Source organism: Ranitomeya imitator, chromosome 2, assembly GCF_032444005.1.
Source record: "Ranitomeya imitator isolate aRanImi1 chromosome 2, aRanImi1.pri, whole genome shotgun sequence".
NCBI lineage: Eukaryota > Metazoa > Chordata > Amphibia > Anura > Dendrobatidae > Ranitomeya > Ranitomeya imitator.
Genome location: NC_091283.1, coordinates 640,155,941 through 640,177,950, shown reverse-complemented (window position 1 = coordinate 640,177,950; position 22,010 = coordinate 640,155,941). Strand labels below are relative to the sequence as shown.

Below are 22,010 nucleotides of genomic sequence, written 5' to 3'. Positions count from 1 at the left end.
TGAATGAGTCTATGTCCTTGGCCATTCAGATCAATCGGCGCTTGCGTGAGCGCAAAGCTGTGCACCATCTGGCGGTATTCTCTGAGCATAGGCCTGAGCCTATGCAGTGTGATAGGACTTTGACCAGAGCTGAACGGCAAGAACACAGACGTCGGAATGGGCTGTGTTTTTACTGTGGTGAATCCACTCATGCTATCTCCAATTGTCCTAAGCGCACTAAGCGGTTCGCTAGGTCTGCCACCATTGGTACGGTACAGTCTAAATTTCTTTTGTCCGTTACTCTGATTTGCTCTCTGTCGTCCTATTCTGTTATGGCATTTGTGGATTCAGGCGCTGCCCTGAATTTGATGGACTTGGAGTTTGCCAGGCGCTGTGGTTTTTTCTTGGAGCCCTTGCAGTATCCTATTCCATTGAGAGGAATTGATGCTACGCCTTTGGCCAAGAATAAGCCTCAGTACTGGACTCAATTGACGATGTGCATGGCTCCTGCACATCAGGAGGATATTCGCTTTTTGGTGTTGCATAATCTGCATGATGTGGTCGTTTTGGAGTTGCCATGGCTACAGGTCCATAATCCAGTGTTAGATTGGAAATCTATGTCTGTGTCCAGCTGGGGTTGCCAGGGGGTGCATGGTGATGTTCCATTGCTGTCAATTTCGCCTTCCACTCCTTCTGAAGTCCCTGAGTTTTTATCAGATTACCGGGATGTATTTAAAGAGCCCAAATCCGGTGCCCTACCTCCTCATAGGGATTGCGATTGTGCTATTAATTTGATTCCTGGTAGTAAGTTTCCTAAGGGCCGTTTGTTTAATTTATCTGTGCCAGAGCATGCCGCTATGCGGAGTTATATAAAGGAATCCTTGGAGAAGGGTCATATTCGCCCGTCGTCGTCACCATTGGGAGCAGGGTTCTTTTTTGTGGCCAAGAAGGATGGCTTTTTGAGACCTTGTATTGATTACCGCCTTCTTAATAAAATCACAGTCAAATTTCTGTATCCTTTGCCGCTGCTGTCTGATTTGTTTGCTCGGATTAAGGGGGCTAGTTGGTTCACCATGATAGATCTTCGAGGGGCGTATAATCTTGTGCGAATTAAACAGGGCGATGAATGGAAAACTGCATTTAATACGCCCGAGGGCCATTTTGAGTATCTAGTAATGCCATTCGGACTTGCCAATGCTCCATCAGTGTTTCAGTCCTTTATGCATGACATCTTTCGAGAGTACCTGGATAGATTCATGATTGTATATTTGGATGACATTTTGGTCTTTTCGGATGATTGGGAGTCTCATGTGAAGCAGGTCAGAATGGTGTTCCAGGTCCTTCGTGCGAATTCCTTGTTTGTGAAGGGGTCAAAGTGTCTCTTTGGAGTTCAGAAGGTTTCATTTTTGGGTTTCATTTTTTCCCCTTCTAATATCGAGATGGACCCTGTTAAAGTTCAGGCCATTTATGATTGGACTCAGCCGACATCTGTGAAGAGCCTGCAGAAGTTCCTGGGCTTTGCTAATTTTTACCATCGCTTCATCGCTAATTTTTCTAGTATTGCTAAACCGTTGACTGATTTGACCAAGAAAGGTGCTGATGTGGTCAATTGGTCCTCTGCGGCTGTAGAGGCTTTTCAGGAGTTGAAGCATTGTTTTTCTTCTGCCCCTGTGTTGTGCCAGCCAGATGTTTCGCTCCCGTTTCAGGTCGAGGTTGATGCTTCTGAGATTGGAGCAGGGGCTGTTTTGTCGCAAAGAAGTTCTGATGGCTCGGTGATGAAACCATGTGCCTTCTTTTCCAGGAAGTTTTCGCCTGCTGAGCGAAATTATGATGTTGGCAATCGAGAGTTGTTGGCCATGAAGTGGGCATTCGAGGAGTGGCGACATTGGCTTGAAGGAGCTAAACATCGCGTGGTGGTCTTGACGGATCACAAGAATTTGACTTATCTCGAGTCTGCCAAACGGTTGAATCCTAGACAGGCTCGATGGTCGCTCTTTTTCTCCCGTTTTGATTTTGTGGTTTCATACCTTCCGGGTTCTAAGAATATGAAGGCTGATGCTCTGTCAAGGAGTTTTGTGCCTGACTCTCCGGGTGTTCCGGAGCCGGCGGGTATTGTTAAAGAGGGGGTAATTTTGTCTGCCATCTCCCCTGATTTGCGCCGCGTGCTGCAGAAGTTTCAGGCTGATAGACCTGACCGTTGTCCAGCGGAGAGACTGTTTGTCCCTGATAGATGGACTAGTAGAGTTATCTCTGAGGTTCATTGTTCGGTGTTGGCTGGTCATCCTGGAATCTTTGGTACCAGAGATTTGGTGGCTAGATCCTTTTGGTGGCCTTCTTTGTCACGGGATGTGCGTTCTTTTGTGCAGTCCTGTGGGACTTGTGCTCGGGCTAAGCCCTGCTGTTCTCGTGCCAATGGGATGCCAACTCTAGACACAAGCGCCACAGATTTTTTGTGCCGACTGGAAATTGTTTATTCTTCCCTCCATTCGGCGCCATCATGGCAAGGGCCCGAATGTTGCCATGGTGACCAGAGGTCGTCGTGACAACACCCGGGTCAGCAGGCTACGGAAAGTTTGCTAACCAAGCATGCATTGCAGTGCTTTACAACAGCGATCAGAGGACTGAAAGCTAAAGTCACACAAAGAAACTAAGTAAATTAAAAAAAATATTTAAAAAAAATTGTAAAAATAAAACTGTTTAGACCAATAAATACATGTTTATGTAGATAAAAAATACGGTCACATATTTGGTATTGCCGCATCTGGAATGAACTTAATTTAGTAATACCTCCAATCAGTTCAAAAGTATAAGTAGCAAGGTAGAACCCTAGTTAAATCATAAAAAAAATCTTTTAATTATATCTGTTAAAAGAGCCCACAGGCCCAATGGACATACGTAAATACCTAAAGCACAACACACAATGCACACATACTGTCAGACGCTCCCAGCAAGCGCTGTAAAGCTCCAGCACGGGTGAATAAGAGACACCTCTTCTCCCCGAAACTTATACACCATATAGCATAATACCCTTAGGCAGGGCCGCCATCAGGGCATGACAGCCGTGACTGGCGTATGGGGCCCGGTGAGCAGAGGGGGCCCGCATCGGGCCCCGTCTCATCTGGTCACCGGGCCCCCCCTGCAGGCGCTGCGGCAGCGGCACACTATTGACGTGCGGGCCCGCGCCCGCACGTCAATAGTTAACAGCCGCCAGCTGGCGGCTGAATAGGGCCGCAGTGCGCACTCGCCGGCGTCTGACGTCATTGTCAGCCGCCGGGCCCGGCGGCGAGTGCGTCTGTGTGGAGCCTGGAGAGGGAGCTTCACCCGGTGCTGGAGCTTGGCCAGGTAAGAAGTTGTGTTTTTTTTTTTTTTTCTTTGAGAGCTGCTGCGATCCGGGGGGCAGGATGATGGACACACAGGGGCAAAAATGCTGGACACACAGGGGCAGAATGGTGGACACAGTGGGGCAGAATGGTGGACACACAGGGGCAGAAATGCCGGACACAGTGGGGCAGAAATGCTGGACACAGTGGGGCAGAATGGTGGACACAGTGGGGCAGAATGGTGGACACACAGGGGCAGAAATGCTGGACACAGTGGGGCAGAAATGCTGGACACAGTGGGGCAGAATGGTGGACACACAGGGGCAGAATGGTGGACACACAGGGGCAGAATGGTGGACACAGTGGGGCAGAATGGTGGACACACAGGGGCAGAAATGCCGGACACAGTGGGGCAGAATGGTGGACACAGTGGGGCAGAATGCTGGACACAGTGGGGCAGAAATGCTGGACACAGTGGGGCAGAAATGCTGGACACAGTGGGGCAGAAATGCTGGACACAGGGGCAGAAATGCTGGACACAGTGGGACAGAATGGTGGACACACACAGGGGCAGAAATGCTGGACACGGTGGGGCAGAAATGCTGGACACAGTGGGGCAGAAATGCTGGACACAGTGGGGCAGAAATGCTGGACACAGTGGGGCAGAAATGCTGGACACAGTGGGGCAGAAATGCTGGACACAGTGGGGCAGAAATGCTGGACACAGTGGGGCAGAAATGCTGGACACAGTGGGGCAGAAATGCTGGACACAGTGGGACAGAAATGCTGGACACAGTGGGACAGAATGGTGGACACACACAGGGGCAGAAATGCTGGACACACAGTGGGGCAGAATGCTGGACACAGTGGGGCAGAATGCTGGACACAGTGGGGCAGAATGCTGGACACAGTGGGGCAGAAATGCTGGACACAGTGGGGCAGAAATGCTGGACACAGTGGGGCAGAAATGCTGGACACAGTGGGGCAGAAATGCTGGACACAGTGGGGCAGAAATGCTGGACACAGTGGGGCAGAAATGCTGGACACAGTGGGGCAGAAATGCTGGACACAGTGGGGCAGAAATGCTGGACACACAGTGGGACAGAATGGTGGACACAGTGGGGCAGAATGCTGGACACAGTGGGGCAGAATGCTGGACACACAGTGGGGCAGAATGTTGGACACAGTGGGGCAGAATGCTGGACACAGTGGGGCAGAAATGCTGGACACAGTGACAGGGGCAGAATGCTGGACACAGTGACAGGTGCAGAATGCTGGACCCAGGGGCAGACTGTGAGACCCAGGGGCAGAATGCGAGACACGGGGCAGAATGGAGATATGGGGCATGATTGGAGACACGGGGCAGGATGAAAGACATGGGGGCATGACTGGAGACAGATGGGGCAGGATTGGAGACAGATGGGGCAGAATGGAGACACAGGGGGCATGATTGGAGACAAGTGTCAGGATTGCAGACATGGGGGCATGGTTGGAGACATAGGGGGCAGAATGGAGACATGGGGCATGATTGGAGACACTGGGGGCAGAATTGGAGACAGATCGTGCAGGATCATGGGGCAGGATGGATATGATGGAGACAGATGGGGCAGGATAGAGAGATCACATGGGGCGATCATATGGGGCAGGATAAGGAGATCATATGGGGCAGAATGGATACTCATGAGGGCAGGATGGGAGAATATCTGGCTGACGCCAGGAATGAGACACACGGGGCCAGGCTGGGTGATATTATTAATACCATAGGGGCTAATTTAGGGATATTATTACTGCAGTGATGTATTTATTTTATTTTTTGAGTATACTGTTTTAAATGGGGGGCGGTCCTGTTACTGTATAGAGTGATACTATGTCGCCTTCTTCATGTGGTGTAATGTAGAAGTTGTGAAAAATTAAGTAATGTGTTCTGCAAGCGGAGCTCGAGATAACTGTGTTATTTCCTGCAGAGAGAAGTCCTGGCTGGATGAAATGATGGCGGTCTGTGCTGGATGAAAGATGAAGGACTTCACCTAGAGACGTCACTGGTGAGTCAGTGTGTTACCTATACACTGACACTATACACTGTATACAGAGCTCCTGTGTATAATTTCACTAGTGATCACTATATTATCTGTACACAGACACTGCATACTAAGTACAGATCTCCTGTGTATAATGGCACTTATGGTGATAGTATGGTGCTTTTTTAAAAATTACTGATCAGAATTGTAGTATTCAGTCACTATGTGGTGGTAATATGTGGTCTGGACATGGTGTTGTGGTATTTGTTCCTTGTATGTGATATTATTCGATCACTGTGGTGGTAATATGTGGTCTGGTCATGGTGTTGTGGTATTTGTTCCTTGTATGTGATATTATTCGATCACTGTGGTGGTAATATGTCATCTGGTCATGGTGTTGTGGTATTTGTTCCTTCTATGTGATATTATTGGGCATTTTAAAAATTGAAAAATAAATAAAAATATACCTAAATTGTATTGCATATTTTAACAAATATTTAATAGGTTACAGCAGAGTAGGGCCCGGCCAAAAGTGTCTACCGTGTTATGGTGGCGGCTTAAAAAATCTTTTGGCCAAAACAAAAGCTGCCTGCTATATGTGTGATCTGGTGATGGGAACTGTTAATGTGTGATTGGTGAGAAGTGGAGTTTTTCCAAGAGAGAGCGGTGGGACTGTGGACAGTTCGAGGGGTGGAGCCTGGAGGCGGGGCTGGGGTGGAGCCTGGGCGGAGTCTCAAGGGGGCCCTGAAAATTTTGCCAGTATGGGGCCCCGAAATTTCTAGTGGCAGCCCTGCCCTTAGGCCTTTCCACTGTTTTTCCTACAGTCTGTATACACTTAAAACTAAAGCAGATCCTATGAAAGCGGGTGAAAATTACTGCCAGGGTATAAAAAAGGAACAATCTCACCCAAGATGTAAGTTCCTTCCTTCACAGCGTAGAGTGGGATGGTCCGAGCTGCCCATACTTATGAGGAAGGCCCTCTACATGCCCGTTCAACGCCTCATTCCTCCGGATTGCATCCAAACTCTAAATCGCATCCTCCCTCATTAGAGATTCTCCCAAGGGCCTTCCTCATAAGTACGGGCAGCTCGGACCATCCCACTCTACGCTGTGAGTTAAGTGTATGCAGACTGTAGGAAAAACAGTGGAAAGGCCTAAGGGTATTATGCTATATGGTGTATAAGTTTCGGGGAGAAAAGGTCTCTTATTCACCGTGCTGGAGCTTTACAGCGCTCGCTGGGAGCGTCTGACAGTATAGGTACATTGTGTGTTGTGCTTTTGGTATTTACGTATGTCCATTGGGTACGTGGGCTCTTTTAACAGATATAATTAAAAGTTATTTTTTATGATTTAACACTAGGACTACTGGACTCGTGAACCCTGACTAGAACTACTGCAAGTAAGTAGTCAAAATGACTATACCAGTAGTCCTAGTGCTAACTATGGTTCTACCTTGCTACTTATACGCATTTGGAATGACCCAACCTATAAAACTGCCATACTCATTAACTCCTCTAGTGAACACTGTAACAAAAAAATAAAAGGCAAAAAACTATGCTTATTCATTTTACAGCCTAACAAAAAGTGGAATAAAACAAAGATGAATGTAAATAAAATTGTATCTCTGAAAACGTCATCTTGTTCTGCAATGAACAAGCTGCCATACAGCTCCATCAGTGTAAAAGTAAAAAAAGTTATTGCTCTCAAAATATGTGATGCAAACAAATCTTTTTTCTAAAAAAATTGTGTAAAAGCGCCAATACATAAAAAAATGATAAATGTTGCTCACTCTAATCGTACTGACCCGAAGAATATCAATTCATTCCTGAATTGCTGTTTTTTGTTCATTTTGCCTCTCAAAAATCGGAAACAAAAGTGATCAAAAAATATCATGTGCCTGAAAATGCTGCCAATAAAAACATCAACTCGTCCTGCAAAAAAAACAAGCCCCCTCAGGACTGTAGGCTGAAATATGGAAAAATAATAGCGCTCAAAAAAAAGGCAATGCAAAAATTTAGCAGTAAAAAGTATCTTTTAGTATGTGACAGCAGCCAAACATTAATAAGATATAATTTGGTATCACTGTAATTGCACTGACCCGAAGAATAAAGTCATCTAATCACTTATACTGTACGAGGAACGGTGTAAAAAATAAATGAAACCAATTATTTACTTGTTGATTTATTAATTCTGCCTCCCAAATATCACAGTATGGCTTGATGCACATTTATCTTGCGCTCTATGCTGAGCACTCCCACCAGATTTTCTGTGGAAATCTCAAATATGTGACTCAAATGGAACAGCTGATGGAAGATTCCTTATAAAGAGACAGGTGGAAGCACTGTGGACGCCGCCTGACCTGTGATCCGATGGTGTCTGTCTTTTCAAGCAAGCATAAAAGTGACGTTGACCAAAGTTGTTTTGTGAATTTCTGAAAAGGACACAGGTGAACAAAGACTAGATGGCGTCCAGAGTAACTCTGCTGCCTCATTATAGTGAATGAATCCCTTTGGGGTTTCATCTGAATCACGTAATTCAGAGATTTAGGTGGAAACCCCGATTTAGGTGCTCAGCATAGAGCGAAGGATAAATATGATTCAAAATGTTATGTAAAATGTTCCCAACAAAGGCTTCAAATCAATCCACAAAAATAGCACGTCCCCACTCAGGTCTGTCATTTGTTAACAAAAATATAGGGGTGGTTACTGGTAGTATAAAGGATCTGGAAAAGCTAAATTGCTCCTCACTTCCCAAAAGTAAATCAGCAAATGATGCGCTCACAAATCCAAATGTCCCTCTCCCTTCTGAACGCCAGTGTGCATATAAAGCACATGTAGCGTCCACGTTTGGCATTTCTGTAGCGATGAGAGCCCACCTAATTTACGGGTGCATGTTTACACACACACTTATCTGATTGTAACTGTTGCTGAATCCGTTAGAAATAGACGACAACGGATGCCGCATTTATGGATACGTTGCCCATTGACTCCAATGTTAAAAAAACAGATCTGGCAGAGATCAATTAGTGAATAACGGATTAAAGAGTTGTCAGCACAACTTTTTTCCTAATGGATTTCTGCTGGATCCGTTCTACCGGATCATTACTGGACATGTGTATATAGCCTAAGCTGCTCACTATGAGTATGACTGAGTCAGGAGACGCAATTACAAGTTTAACTCAAACTTAAATGTTGTTTTTTTCAGGAACCCTCTTTTTGGTTTAAAAAGTTACCCAACAATAAGTTTATTACAGGGATCCAACCGCTGGAACCCCCTGGGACTCACTATTGGTGTCAGCAAGCCAGCATTCACTATAAATATTGAGCTAATACAGACATACCACTGAGAAGAAGTGAACCCTAATAGTGCGTTTTAAAAATTATAGTGTTGTTTCAGGGACTTTCACATGATTATGGTAAAAGTTTGACAATTATAAATGTATATTATAAATTTAGTAACATAAAATCAAGCACTAGAAAACATCCATGAATCATTTATAAGAACGTCGTTTTTCCCCTTTGTGTATTTTTACATGTCTATTCAAAGTGCACTTTTGGCCAAAAGTTTTACCACACTCTGCACACAAGTATGGTTTTTCGCCTGTGTGGATTCTCTGGTGCAAAATGAGATTTTGATGAATGCTGAAACTTTTGCCACATTCGGTACATGAGTATGGTCTTTCCCCTGTGTGTACTCTTTGATGGATCACAAAATCAGACTTCCGTGTAAAACACTTCCCACATTCGGAACAAAAACATAGTTTTTCTCCAGTGTGGATTCGTTGGTGTAGTACAAGATTTTGGTGGATAGTAAATCGTTTTCCACATTCGGAGCAGGGATAGGGCTTCTCCCCAGTGTGAACCCGCTGATGGACAACAAAATCAGCCTTACGGGTAAAACATTTACTGCATTCTGGGCATGCAAATGGCTTTTCTCCTGAATGGATCTTCAGATGTTTTACTAGCTGAGATTTATTTGTATAACTCTTTTCACAAACTGTACAAGGATATGGTTTTTCTCCTGTATGTAGTCTTTGATGGAAAATAAGACTGGAGTGAGTGTTAAAACTATTTCCACATTCAGAGCAGGAAAATGGCTTCTCCCCTGTGTGAATTCTTTGATGGGTCACAAGATGTCCTTTCTGAGAGAACTTCTTTCCACAATCAGGACATGAGAAAGGCTTCTCTCCGGTGTGCGTCCGCTGATGTGCTATAAGTGGAGCTTTTTGAGAAAAACGTCTGTCACATACAGTGCATGAAAATGGCTTTTCCCCTGTATGAACTCGCTGATGTTTGCTATATACTGATTTGTGGGTGAAGCATTTCCCACACTCTGCACATGTATATGGTTTCTCTCCTGTATGGCCTCTCATGTGTAGAATGAGACTTGTCTGCGTGTTGAAACATTTCTCACAGTGAGAACATGAGTAGGGCTTTTCTCCCGTATGGATTCTCTGGTGGGTAATAAAATTAGATCTCTGAGAGAAACATTTTCCACAGTCTGGACAGGAGACCGGTTTCTCCCCTGTGTGGACTCTCTCATGTATGATAAGCTGCGCTCGTTGATTGAATCCTTTCTCACAGTATGAACATGGATATGGCTTCTCTCCTGTGTGTGTTCTTTGATGAGCCTCACACTGTTCATGACGTAAAAAACATCTCCCACAGAAAGAGCACGAAAATCTTTTGTCATCCATGTGGTATTTTTCATGGGCAATCAGTCTTGCCTTTTGAGAAAACCGTTTTCCACAATAGAAACAAGCAAATTGTTTGTCACCTGTGTGAGACCTCTCATGGACACTCAAATGGGACTTCTGAGAAAACCTCTTGTCACAATATGAGCATGAAAAAGGTTTTTCACCATTATGTGTCTTCTGATGTGTTAAGCACTGATCTAGACGTGAAAAACACTTCCCACAATGAGAGCAGGAGAATGGTTTTATTCCAGTGTGGGTTTTAAGGTGCCTACAAAGATGTGATTTATAACTGAATTGCTTTTTACAAACTGGGCAAGAAAATAATTTTTCTTCTAAGTCATTTGAACTTTCATCCTCACTTTGTGACCAATCTTCATTTAACTGTGAATATGTACACTCAGTAAACAAATATTTATCATTGTCTATAATATTGTCATCTTCACCAGAAACAGACTCTTCTTTTATACACACCACTGTGTACTCTGTGATTTTATCTTCTTTACCTGAAAGTGATTCTTCCTTCAAGTTAACAGAATTAAGAGGTGTCTTTGTATAATTTGAGAAAACATCTGTGAGGTTTTCTGCATCACATGACACTGATTCGAGCTTCATATGAGCAGGAGAAAATTGTGTGTAATCTGATGGCAAATCAGTAAAGGTGTCTTCCTCTGCTAAGTCCACTTCATCTTTTATATGACATGATGAATATTGTGTAATACCTACAGGAGAACCAAAACGAGCATTTTCTTCTGCTGAGTCTGATTCCTCTTTAATGCGAGTAGATGGGTATCGTTGGGTACAAGTGTTGACTTGTTTTTTATCAATTGAGACAAGTCCTTCCTTAATACAAGGAGATAAATTATGTGTGTGAATTTTGGACATGTAAGTTTCAGGAACCATGCTGTTACCTCCATCGCAAGATTCCTCCTTAATAAAAGCAAAAGAATTTTGCATGTCATATACCAATTTATTAGGATATTTCAAGGCTGATCCATTGTTACTAGCTGGTTCCTCCTTAACATGAAGAGATTGATATTTCTGGGTATGATCTGAGGGTGTAAGAATATCAGGGTCTGTGAGATTTACTCCATCAGAAATTAATGGTTCCTCCTTAATCTGAGCAAAGGGATATTGTGTCTCTTTATGACATCTGGTCACAATGTTATTATGAACAGATAAGACTGATTTGTGAGTCCCATCATTTTTCCAGTGTTCACGATCTACGTTTGAGATCTGGTTGATTGCTTCCATAATACTTTTTTACTACAATCCAGAGAAGGGTTTGTATCACTCTCCCCAATCATATACAGTATGATAGATCTACAAAAAAAGAAAATGGAAAAAAGTCAATAGCAGATTATCATTTGGCATAAATAAGTAAATTTAAATAACTAGTCTGCCATAACTGTTGATAATGAGTGTAATATGGCAGGGACTTCAGTAATTGCTTTAAAGATATCATTGTCGTTATTGGCTGTTGGTGTTGGACCATTAAACTTAAAGCTGTGAATAATATTTTAACAATCATATTTAAACCGTTTCTGTACCTTTGCAAACTAAACGTTGCATGCAAAAAGGAGACTGTAATAGTGACAAGTGTTTGAACTGCACAGCAGATTTGCAATACCTCCAAAAGGCCACCTCTTTGAGAAGACCAACCCAGATTGAGTCATTTTTGCATATCCAACGTACCACTACCCTCTCAAACGCACTATTTTAAAAGAATGGTTCCACCCATAGAAAATGTTTTTGACATGGGAGCCCCTGGAGCACATAAAGTGATCGATGTAAGTCACTAGTAATTCTACTACTAAATCACCCAATATTAAAGCTACGGCATAGCGAAAACTAAAGTAGAACTAACACAACTTAGAGTAGAAAAGGGTAAGGGTGCTTTCTCACCGCAATTATGCATCTGTTCAGTGGCCCCCTTGGGGCACACGTCGGAAAGCCCACAAAATGGGATTCGGACATATGCACCGAAGTGGCCACAGACTATAACGGTGCCAACAGAGTGAACTTGTGTTCTGCCGTTCATTTTCAGGCGTATACGCCTACTGGAAATGGACACCACATGCAGTCTACTACGTCTGAGGGTCATTCCATGTCAAGTGAACCAATGATTTTTACCACTATATTTTTAATTCTTTTGAGATTTTGTTATTTGGTAACAGTGTGTCAGAGAATGCAAAATGTGAAGAAGAAAAAATTCTAGATATTTTTTAAATTTTTTTTATTGATTTTCAAAGTTCAGAAAAAGTGCGAATTTCGGTGTTGCCTGCCTTTACATTTCTCCCCATAACTCAGGCTAGAAAAAAGATTGAGAAACAAAATAAACACCATGCTACTCAGAACTGTACAGGCTTTCACCAGATATGTCACAAGAGTAGCTTTGATAGTATTTTACCTATGCGAACGCAAGCGCAAAACTTTAAAACGCATTTCCGAAAAAAACGTTTAAAGGGACTCTGTCACCTGAATTTGGCGGGACTGGTTTTGGGTCATATGGGCGGAGTTTTCGGGTGTTTGATTCACCCTTTCCTTACCCGCTGGCTGCATGCTGGCTGCAATATTGGATTGAAGTTCATTCTCTGTCCTCCATAGTACACGCCTGCGCAAGGCAAGATTGCTTTGCGCAGGCGTGTACTATGGAGGACAGAGAATGAACTTCAATCCAATATTGCAGCCAGCATGCAGCCAGCGGGTAAGGAAAGGGTGAATCAAACACCCGAAAACTCCGCCCATATGACCCAAAACCAGTCCCGCCAAATTCAGGTGACAGGTTCCCTTTAATTTAAAAATTTCAAAAACTGCACATGTGCCTGCTATGCTCCCAGCCACATCTGTACCAAAATACAAGATGGGATCGTGATGGGATCATATTTTAAAAAATAAAACTATTACAGTGTCAGTTCAAAAATCTTGATTTCAGATCTGTTCAGCCTGTGGTCTAACAGTGTGGGGTCTATATTTACCAAATAATCCATGATTGCTAGATATTACTGTATTATTTTATTATGTTACCACTTAGAAGCAGGAGAGGACAGAGGAGAAGCTTTGTTAGGGCTGAGAATGACCAGGCGTAGACAGTGACTGCAGAGCAGATGAAAGGCTGGCAGCTCCAGCCTCCAGAGGCCATATTCACACCAAATCTTATCACCCAGGCACCTCCTCAAATGGAGGGAGAAAAATATTCTTAACATCCAGTTCATGTATTGTACAAACCTGGACTACGAAGAGGAGGAGAGCTTGTTATAACATCAGTTACAGGAAGCAGAACCCATCACAGGGACTCAGCAATACCGCACTGTCCTCCCATGTGGTGGAAATAAAGACAGTGACGACCATGACGTGGTAGAAGGCGGCACAAGATCGGCAATGGATGACACAACTGGCTATGTGACCTGTGAATATGATCGGCGCTGGCGGCTACTGAACTCTCCAAAGATTGTGAAAATGAAGACGTAGAAAGGACTTTTCTGCACTTTCTGGTCCAGCGCCGTCCTTTGTGTATCCAAGAAAATCAGACATTGTAAAAGTGAACAAAAATCAGATATAACTCAGGTGGAGCCGAGCACCATGACAGGCCGCACATACTCTGACACAAAAGGAAACGGCCATTGCTACTGAGCCCTTATGGACAAGATGACATTTCACCCACTAGAAGGGACACATTGATGATAACAGGCCAGTGTAAAACCCTACTATTAATTGTTTGATTAGTTCATATTTTATAGAACGAGGATTTAACTACTGTACTATTCTTCTTAAACACTTCAGAAATGACATGTTTAGTGATGTAGTAGAAAAAAAAATTGTTCCATGTATAAATAGGTGGTAGAAATATTGGTTCTTTTAATCTTGTTTGTAACATATAATTATGATGAGACTGTATTTAGAAAATCACACTTGAGGATGTGATCACCTTTTATCTTTTGGCTTGTTCAAAGAATTCAGGTTGAAAATGCTGAGCAAGTTGTTATGATGATTAAGATGTATTTATTCTGGCACTTCGGTATTTGTTTTTTTGTGTTTCTTTATTGTTACATATAAATGTTGAATGCAATAAGTTGTAATTTGAAAAGAAAAAAGGAAGAAACTCACACAAACAAAATCAGATGATTCAAGGCTTAAAAAAAATACAAATTTGATAGATCCCAAGTTGACTCCCTGTACAAATATAAACAAGGACACGAGTAACACACATGCATGTTTTCACAATTTTAAAACATACGTTTTTTTCAGAATTGCGCATCAAAATATTAAATTTGATTTCTCCAAAACAAAATATAAAGAAACATAGTCTTGTGACATATCAAATGAAAGCTGGTACCGTTCTGAGAAAAATGATGCCTCTCCCACCTCTATATCTTAAAGGGAACCTGTCACCCCGAAAATCACGGGTGAGGTAAGCCCACCGGCATCAGGGGCTTATCTACAGCATTCTGTAATGCTGTAGATAAGCCCCCGATGTTACCTGAAAGAGGAGAAAAAGACGTTAGATTATACTCACCCAGGGGCGGTCCTGCTGCTGGTCCGGTCGGATGGGTGTCTCTGATCCGCTGCGGTGCCTCCCATCTTCATTCCATGACGTCCTCTTCTGATCTTCAGCCACGGCTCCGGCGCAGGCGTACTTTGTCTGCCCTGTTGAGGGCAGAGCAAAGTACTGCAGTGCGCAGGCGCCGGGCCTCTCTGACCTTTCCGGCGCCTGCGCACTGCAGTACTTTGTTCTGCCCTCAACAGGGCAGACAAAGTACGCCGGAGCCGTGACTGAAGATCAGAAGAGGACGTCTTGGAATGAAGATAGGAGGCGCCGCAGTGGACCAGAGACGCCGATCCGACCGGACCAGCAGCGGGACCGCCCTTGGGTGAGTATAATCTAACGTCTTTTTCTCCTCTTTCAGGTAACATCGGGGGCTTATCTACAGCATTACAGAATGCTGTAGATAAGCCCCTGATGCCAATGGGCTTACCTCACCCGCAATTTTCGGGGTGACAGGTTCCCTTTAATTCTAGCCGAAGATATGATAACAAATGTAAAGCCATACGAGGCCAAAATCCGCGCTTTTTCAAAACTTTAAAAATCTGTAAAAAATTAACTGATGAAGAAAAAAATTCTGAACTTTTAATTTGTAATTAACTAAAGTTGTACTTCATAAAAACAAATAAAAAAAATCTAAAGACGTGAGGTAAAAAAAATATTCATATTTGGATCACTTGATATGGAATGACCCCTGAGTGTCTGCCGCCAGTAGGCATACACACTTGAAAATGATGCATGACAGAGAGCACGTTCACTCTGTCGGCACCCTTATAGACTATAGACCCATCGGCGCATACATCTGAATCCCTTTTGCCACTTAACAGGTGCCTAAACACAATGTGAAACCACCCTAAAACAACGCATGGTAAAGTGAAGCAGAGACCTATATCATTTTAGCCTGTTTTTCTTAATGTGGTCACTACCTTTATGACTTAAAAGAACCTTTATGCAAAAAATAGGCCTTTGAACAGTCTCTTTGTAAGGTTTGCTCACATCAGCGTATTAAAAATAGCTCCAATGTTCATCTCGAAAAGTTGGACGAGTGTTATGAGTATGTAATTCCGTATGTCATGTGAGTGCTATGTAAGTGTGCGATTTTTCTCACGTAGCATCCGTATGACATGCGATGTGTTTTTAACATCATCTTTTACATGCTATAATAATGCTCTATGTAACTTAAAACTAGATCCACATATATTTACCAGTAATATAATGCTATATACCCATATACAAAGCAACTCACTACACTATGCATATTCAAGGAGAAAATCGAGTCCAAATTGCCAATAAAATTACACCAAAATTTATTTTTACAAAGAACAATAACACACAAAAGCAAATTCTATCCAAGGAAATGTACAACTTATACAATACATGGGTTTTTAAATCACTAGGTGATTAGATCCACAGGGCCGAAGAAAGGTCAGGATGTGTATATGCATGGGGTGCAACAACAGGACATGTAATCTACTATATAATTGTCTAAGGGTCACTTCCGTCTTTCTGTCTGTCTGTCCTTCTATCACGGATATTCATTGGTCGCGGCCTCTGTTTGTCATGGAATCCAAGTCGCTGATTGGTCGTGGCAAAACGCTCACGACCATTGCCACGACCAATCAGCGACGGCCACAGTCCGACGGCAATATGGCCGCTCTTTCCTCCCCGCAGTCAGTGCCCGCTCCATACTCCCCTCCAGTCATCCAGTCAGCCCTCACACAGGGTTAATGCCAGCGTTACCGGAGCGCGGTGTAACGCACTCCGGTTACGCAGCTATTAACCCTGTGTGACCAACTTTTTTACTATTGATGTGTATGCAGCATCAATAGTAAAAAGATCTAATGTTACAAGTAATAATAATAAAAAAAAACACGTTATTCTCACCCTCCGACATGTCGTCCTGTCCTCGGCAGTGCAAGCGGCAGGTTCCGGTGCTAAGGATGCTGTGCGAGAAGGACCTGCCATGACGTCACGGTCATGTGACCGCGACGTCATCACAGGTCCTGCGCTCTTACTAAACCTCCCGGAAGCTGCCGCGTGCACCGCACACAGGCAACAGGACTACAAGGGCCCTTCAGAAGGGGAGTATGTTTATTTTTTATTCTTTAACCTGTTACATACGTGGCTGGGCAATATACAACGTGACTGGCCAATATACTACGTGTCTTTGCTGTATACTACGTGGCTCTGTGCTGTATACTACGTGGCTGGGCAATATACTACGTCACTGGGCAATATACTACGTGACTCTGCAACATACTACGTGACTGGGCAATATATTACATAGCTGGGCAATATACTACGTGGCTGGGCAATATACTACGTGGCTGGGCAATATACTACGTGGACATGCATATTCTAGAATACCCGATGCGTTAGAATCGGGCCACCATCTAGTCTGTTATATTGGGCTATGGCATGTCACATATATATGGCTAAGTATGCTTTAACAGACCACCATAGCATAAAATGTAATGATCCCCAAATCACACTGCTGCACCTGTTATCAATGCATGATCATATAAAATGAAAAGGGATTAGTTACCCATAATGATGATTGATCATTTATTATCACTCTCTGTTGCCACCTGGTGGCGCAGTGCAGCGTGCACTGTGCTGTGGGGCGGCAAGTGCGCCCTCTTTTCCTCTCACCCACTCTCCCTCGTGGAGTCTGCACATACCTGCATCGCTGCAGTGTGACATGCCATAGCCCAATATAATACATTACATGCCCTGTTGTTGCATCCAATGCATATACACATCCTGACCTTTCTTTGGCCTTATTTCTACACCTGTTTATCTAATCACCTAGCGACTTAAAACCCATGTATTGTATAAGTTGTACATTTCCTTGTATATAATTTGTTTTTGTGTGTTATCATTATTTTTTGTAAAAATAAATTTTGGTGTAATTTTATTAGCAATTTGGACTGGATTTTTTCCTTTAATATCTGTAACTTGAAACTAGTTTACAAACTAATAAAGCAATCTTATATAACAAATATAGATAGATGATAGAAATATATTAGATAATAATAGAGATATGCTGCAAATGTATAATTTCACAACACCCTGCATATTATAAACTTGCACCCTTTAGTGCCTTTCATGTTGAGTTTTCCAACAATTTTTTAACTAAATACCATAAATGAAAAAAATTACGTGATGATGCCTATGCGGCATCAATAGTAAAAAATGTAATGTTAAAAATAATTTAAAAAAAACAACCTGCTATACTCACCCTCCGTAGTCGCTCGTGCCGGCGCCATCTTCCGTTGCAGGTTCCGGTGGCAAAGATGGTATGGGAGAACGACCTGCCATGATGTCACGGTCATGTGACCGCGACGTCATCACAGGTCCTGTGCCCATACCAGCCCTGGGACCGGAAGCTGCCGTGGACTACAAGGGGCCCTCGGAAAGGTGAGTATATGTTTATTTTTTATTTTTTAACCTGTGACAAACCTGGCTGGGCAATATACTACGTGACTGGGCAATATACTACGTGGCTCTGTGCTGTATACTACGTCGCTGTGCAATATACAATGTGGCTCTGTGCTGTATTCTACGTCACTGTTCAATATACTATGTGGCTCTGTGCTGTATACTGCGTCACTTGGCAATATACTACGTGACTGCGCAATATACTATGTAACTGGGCAATATACTACGTGGCTGTGCAATATACTATGTAACTGGGCAATATACTACGTGGCTGTGCAATAAACTACGTCTCTAGGCAATATACTACGTCACTGGGCAATATACTACGTCACTGGGCAATATACTACGTGGCTGACCAATATACTACGTGGCTGGGCAATATACTACGTGGTCCAGATTGCATCTCTACACTTGACATAGGGACGCATGGACCTGCAATTGCATCAGGATCAGGATGCATCAGGATTTGTCATGTGCTCCCAAAACGCAGCTTGTTGCGAATTTTGGGTGTTAAAAAATCTGCAGACATCCTGGTACGTGGCAGCGAATCCAATAAACATGATTGTCAATGTAGACGCCCCCCAAATCAGGATGACTGCGTCCAATCTGTATGTGGATGTCATACTGCGCAGGCATGGAGCCTAATTTTTATTTTCTTTCACTTTCACCAGTGCTGGTAACATGCCTTTATTTTTATGAATTATAATCTCATACAGCGCCAGCACATCACAGCACTTACTAAATCAGAATGGACATGTACAAAAAAATGCCACATATTAGGCCGGGATCACACATGCGAGAAACACGTCCGTGTCTCGCATGTGAAATCCAAGCTCTGGTGCCGGCACTCCAGAGCGGAGCGTGCGGCTCCATGTGTTGCTATGCGGCCGCACGCTCCGCTCCGAAGTGCTGGCGCCACAGCTTGGATTTCACATGCGAGACACGGACGTGTTTCTCGCATGTGTGATCCCGGCCTTAGGGCTTGTTTTCACATGCGAGGAACACGTCCGTGTCTCGCATGTGGAAACGAAGCTCTGGCGCTGGCACTCCGGAGCGGAGCGTGCGGCCGCATAGCAACACATGGAGCCGCACGCTCCGCTCCGGAGTGCCGGCACCAGAGCTTCGTTTCCACATGCGAGACACGGACGTGTTCCTCGCATGTGAAAACAAGCCCTTAAGTAATACATAAGACTACAACCAAGTAGCAGGGCCCTGTTCACAAGAGCGAACAATCTGAGGAAATAGCAATGCTAAAAAACAGTCTGTACTGCTTCACTAGATACTTCTACAGGTGTATAATGAGGCCCTCACTGTACAGGCAAACACCTGGAGCAAGGACTATGGAAAACGGATTTTTATTTTGAAAAAGAGCCGGTTCGCGAGCCGAAAGAGCCGGATCACCAAAAAGAGCCGGACTGCCCATCACTAGTTCCCACACAAGTCAGGCACTTGTCCTTCCAACAGAATATTAAACAGGCGGTGGGTGGGGCCTAAGAGAGAAAGAGCGACTAACCTGCCGCACACATGAAAGCGGAGCCGCACACCGGAAGTGCTAGCCTGCTTCTGTCTACTTCCGGCTCATGCGTTTCACCTGCAGGATCAGCCGCTTCCGCGTTCCACTGCTGTTGTCTTGGTCCGAAGACCTAGGTCTATAATGCAGCTTCTCCTGTGAGGGGAATGATGTCGCAGGAAGCGGCGTGGCCTCCTCCTCCCAGTGAGTGCACTGCAGCCAGCCATACAACAGGAAGCAGCGTTATCGTGTGCTGTGGCTGATGGAGATGAGGCTTTCCTTTTTATACACAGGACTCGGTGGTCGCGGTCTAAGGATGTGTCTTGGGGGCACAGGAAAGTGGCTGATGCTACTGGTTGTTCCTCGTGTGGGGGGAGGGGGAGGTCACTTGCGTGGGGCTCAATTCTGGCAGCTTCCCTCACAGGGAATGGAGCGATGTCACTCATGGGGAGGTGTTACTTGTGTGGGGCTGCATGCTGGGGGTGTTCTGTACAGAATGGGGTGATGTGACTTGTGAGAGGGGCTGCACAGGGAATGGAGTGGTGTCACTCATCAGGGACTGTTCGATGTAGTGGGTGTTCTTTGCATGGGGCTGTGCAAAGAAGGGGGTTTCGCGTGGGGCTGGGGACTGCACGGGGATGGATGTGATGGGGGGAGATGGTATGGGGGGGCTGTGCAGGAAAAGGGGGTGATGCTGGGGGGCTGTGCAGGAAAAGGGGGTGATGCTGGGGGGCTTTGCAGAAAAAGGGGGTGATGCTGGGAGGCTGTGCGGGAAAAGGGAGTGATGCTGGGAGGCTGTGCGGGAAAAGGGAGTGATGCTGGGAGGCTGTGCGGGAAAAGGGAGTGATGCTGGGAGGCTGTGCGGGAAAAGGGAGTGATGCTGGGAGGCTGTGCGGGAAAAGGGAGTGATGCTGGGAGGCTGTGCGGGAAAAGGGAGTGATGCTGGGAGGCTGTGCGGGAAAAGGGAGTGATGCTGGGAGGCTGTGCGGGAAAAGGGAGTGATGCTGGGAGGCTGTGCGGGAAAAGGGAGTGATGCTGGGAGGCTGTGCGGGAAAAGGGTGTTGCTGGGAGGCTATGCGGGAAAAGGGGGTGTTGCTGGGAGGCTGTGCATGAAAAGGGAGTGATGCTGGGAGGCTGTGCATGAAAAGGGAGTGATGCTGGGAGGCTGTGCAGGAGAAGGGAGTGATGCTGGGAGGCTGTGCAGGAAAAGGGTGAGGCTGTGTAGGAAAATGGAGTGATGCTGGGAGGCTGTGCAGGAAAAGGGGGTGAGGCTGTGCAGGACAATGGAGTGATGCTGGGAGGCTGTGCAGGAAAAGGGGGTGAGGCTGGGAGGCTGTGCAGGAAAAGGGGGTGAGGCTGGGAGGCTGTGCAGGAAAAGGGGGTGAGGCTGGGAGGCTGTGCAGGAAAAGGGGGTGAGGCTGGGAGGCTGTGCAGGAAAAGGGGGTGAAGCTGGGAGGCTGTGCAGGAAAAGGGTGATGCTGGGGGGCTGTGCAGGAAAAGGGGGTGATGCTGGGCAAGAAAAGGGGGTGAGGCTGGGAGGCTGTGCAGGAAAAGGGGGTGGGGCTGGGCAGGAAAAGGGGGTGAGCCTGGGCAAGAAAAGGGGGTGAGGCTGGGAGGCTGTGCAGGAAAAGGGGGTGGGGCTGGGAGGCTGTGCAAGAAAAGTCGGTGATGCTGGGAGGCTGTGCAGGAAAAGGGGGTGAGGCCAGGAGGCTGTGCAGGAAAAGGGAGTGATGCTGGGAGGCTGTGCAGGAAAAGTCGGTGAGGCCGGGAGGCTGTGCAGGAAATGGGGTGAGGCCAGGAGTCTGTGCAGGAAAAGGGAGTGATGCTGGGAGGCTGTGCAGGAAAAGTCGGTGAGGCTGTGCAGGAAAAGGGAGTGATGCTGGGAGGCTGCAGGAAAAGGGGGTGAGGCTGTGCAGGAAAATGGAGTGATGCTGGGAGGCTGTGCAGGAAAAGGGGGTGAGGCTGGGAGGCTGTGCAGGAAAAGGGGGTGACGCTGGGAGGCTGTGCAGGAAAAAGGGGTGACGCTGGGAGGCTGTGCAGGAAAAGGGGGTGAGGCTGGGAGGCTGTGCAGGAAAAGGGGGTGAGGCTGGGAGGCTATGCAGGAAAAGGGGGTGACGCTGGGAGGCTGTGCAGGAAAAAGGGGTGACGCTGGGAGGCTGTGCAGGAAAAGGGGGTGAGGCTGGGAGGCTGTGCAGGAAAAGGGGGTGATGCTGGGGGGCTGTGCAGGAAAAGGGGGTGATGCTGGGAGGCTGTGCATGAAAAGGGGGTGATGCTGGGAGGCTGTGCATGCAGTGCAGGAAAAGGGGGTGAGGCTGTGCAGGAAAAGGGGGTGAGGCTGGGAGGCTGTGCAGGAAAAGGGGGTGGGGCTGGGAGGCTGTGCAAGAAAAGTCGGTGATGCTGGGAGGCTGTGCAGGAAAAGGGGGTGAGGCCGGGAGTCTGTGCAGGAAAAGGGAGTGATGCTGGGAGGCTGTGCAGGAAAAGTCGGTGAGGCTGTGCAGGAAAAGGG

The 22,010-nt window shown here is 45.5% G+C and overlaps 1 pseudogene; it reads right to left on the bottom strand.

Annotated features, from left to right (window-relative positions):
* Positions 1 to 7,482: 7,482 nt before the first annotated feature.
* LOC138666768 (zinc finger protein 721-like) overlaps positions 7,483 to 22,010 on the bottom strand; it is a 112,831-nt pseudogene continuing 98,303 nt past the window's right edge.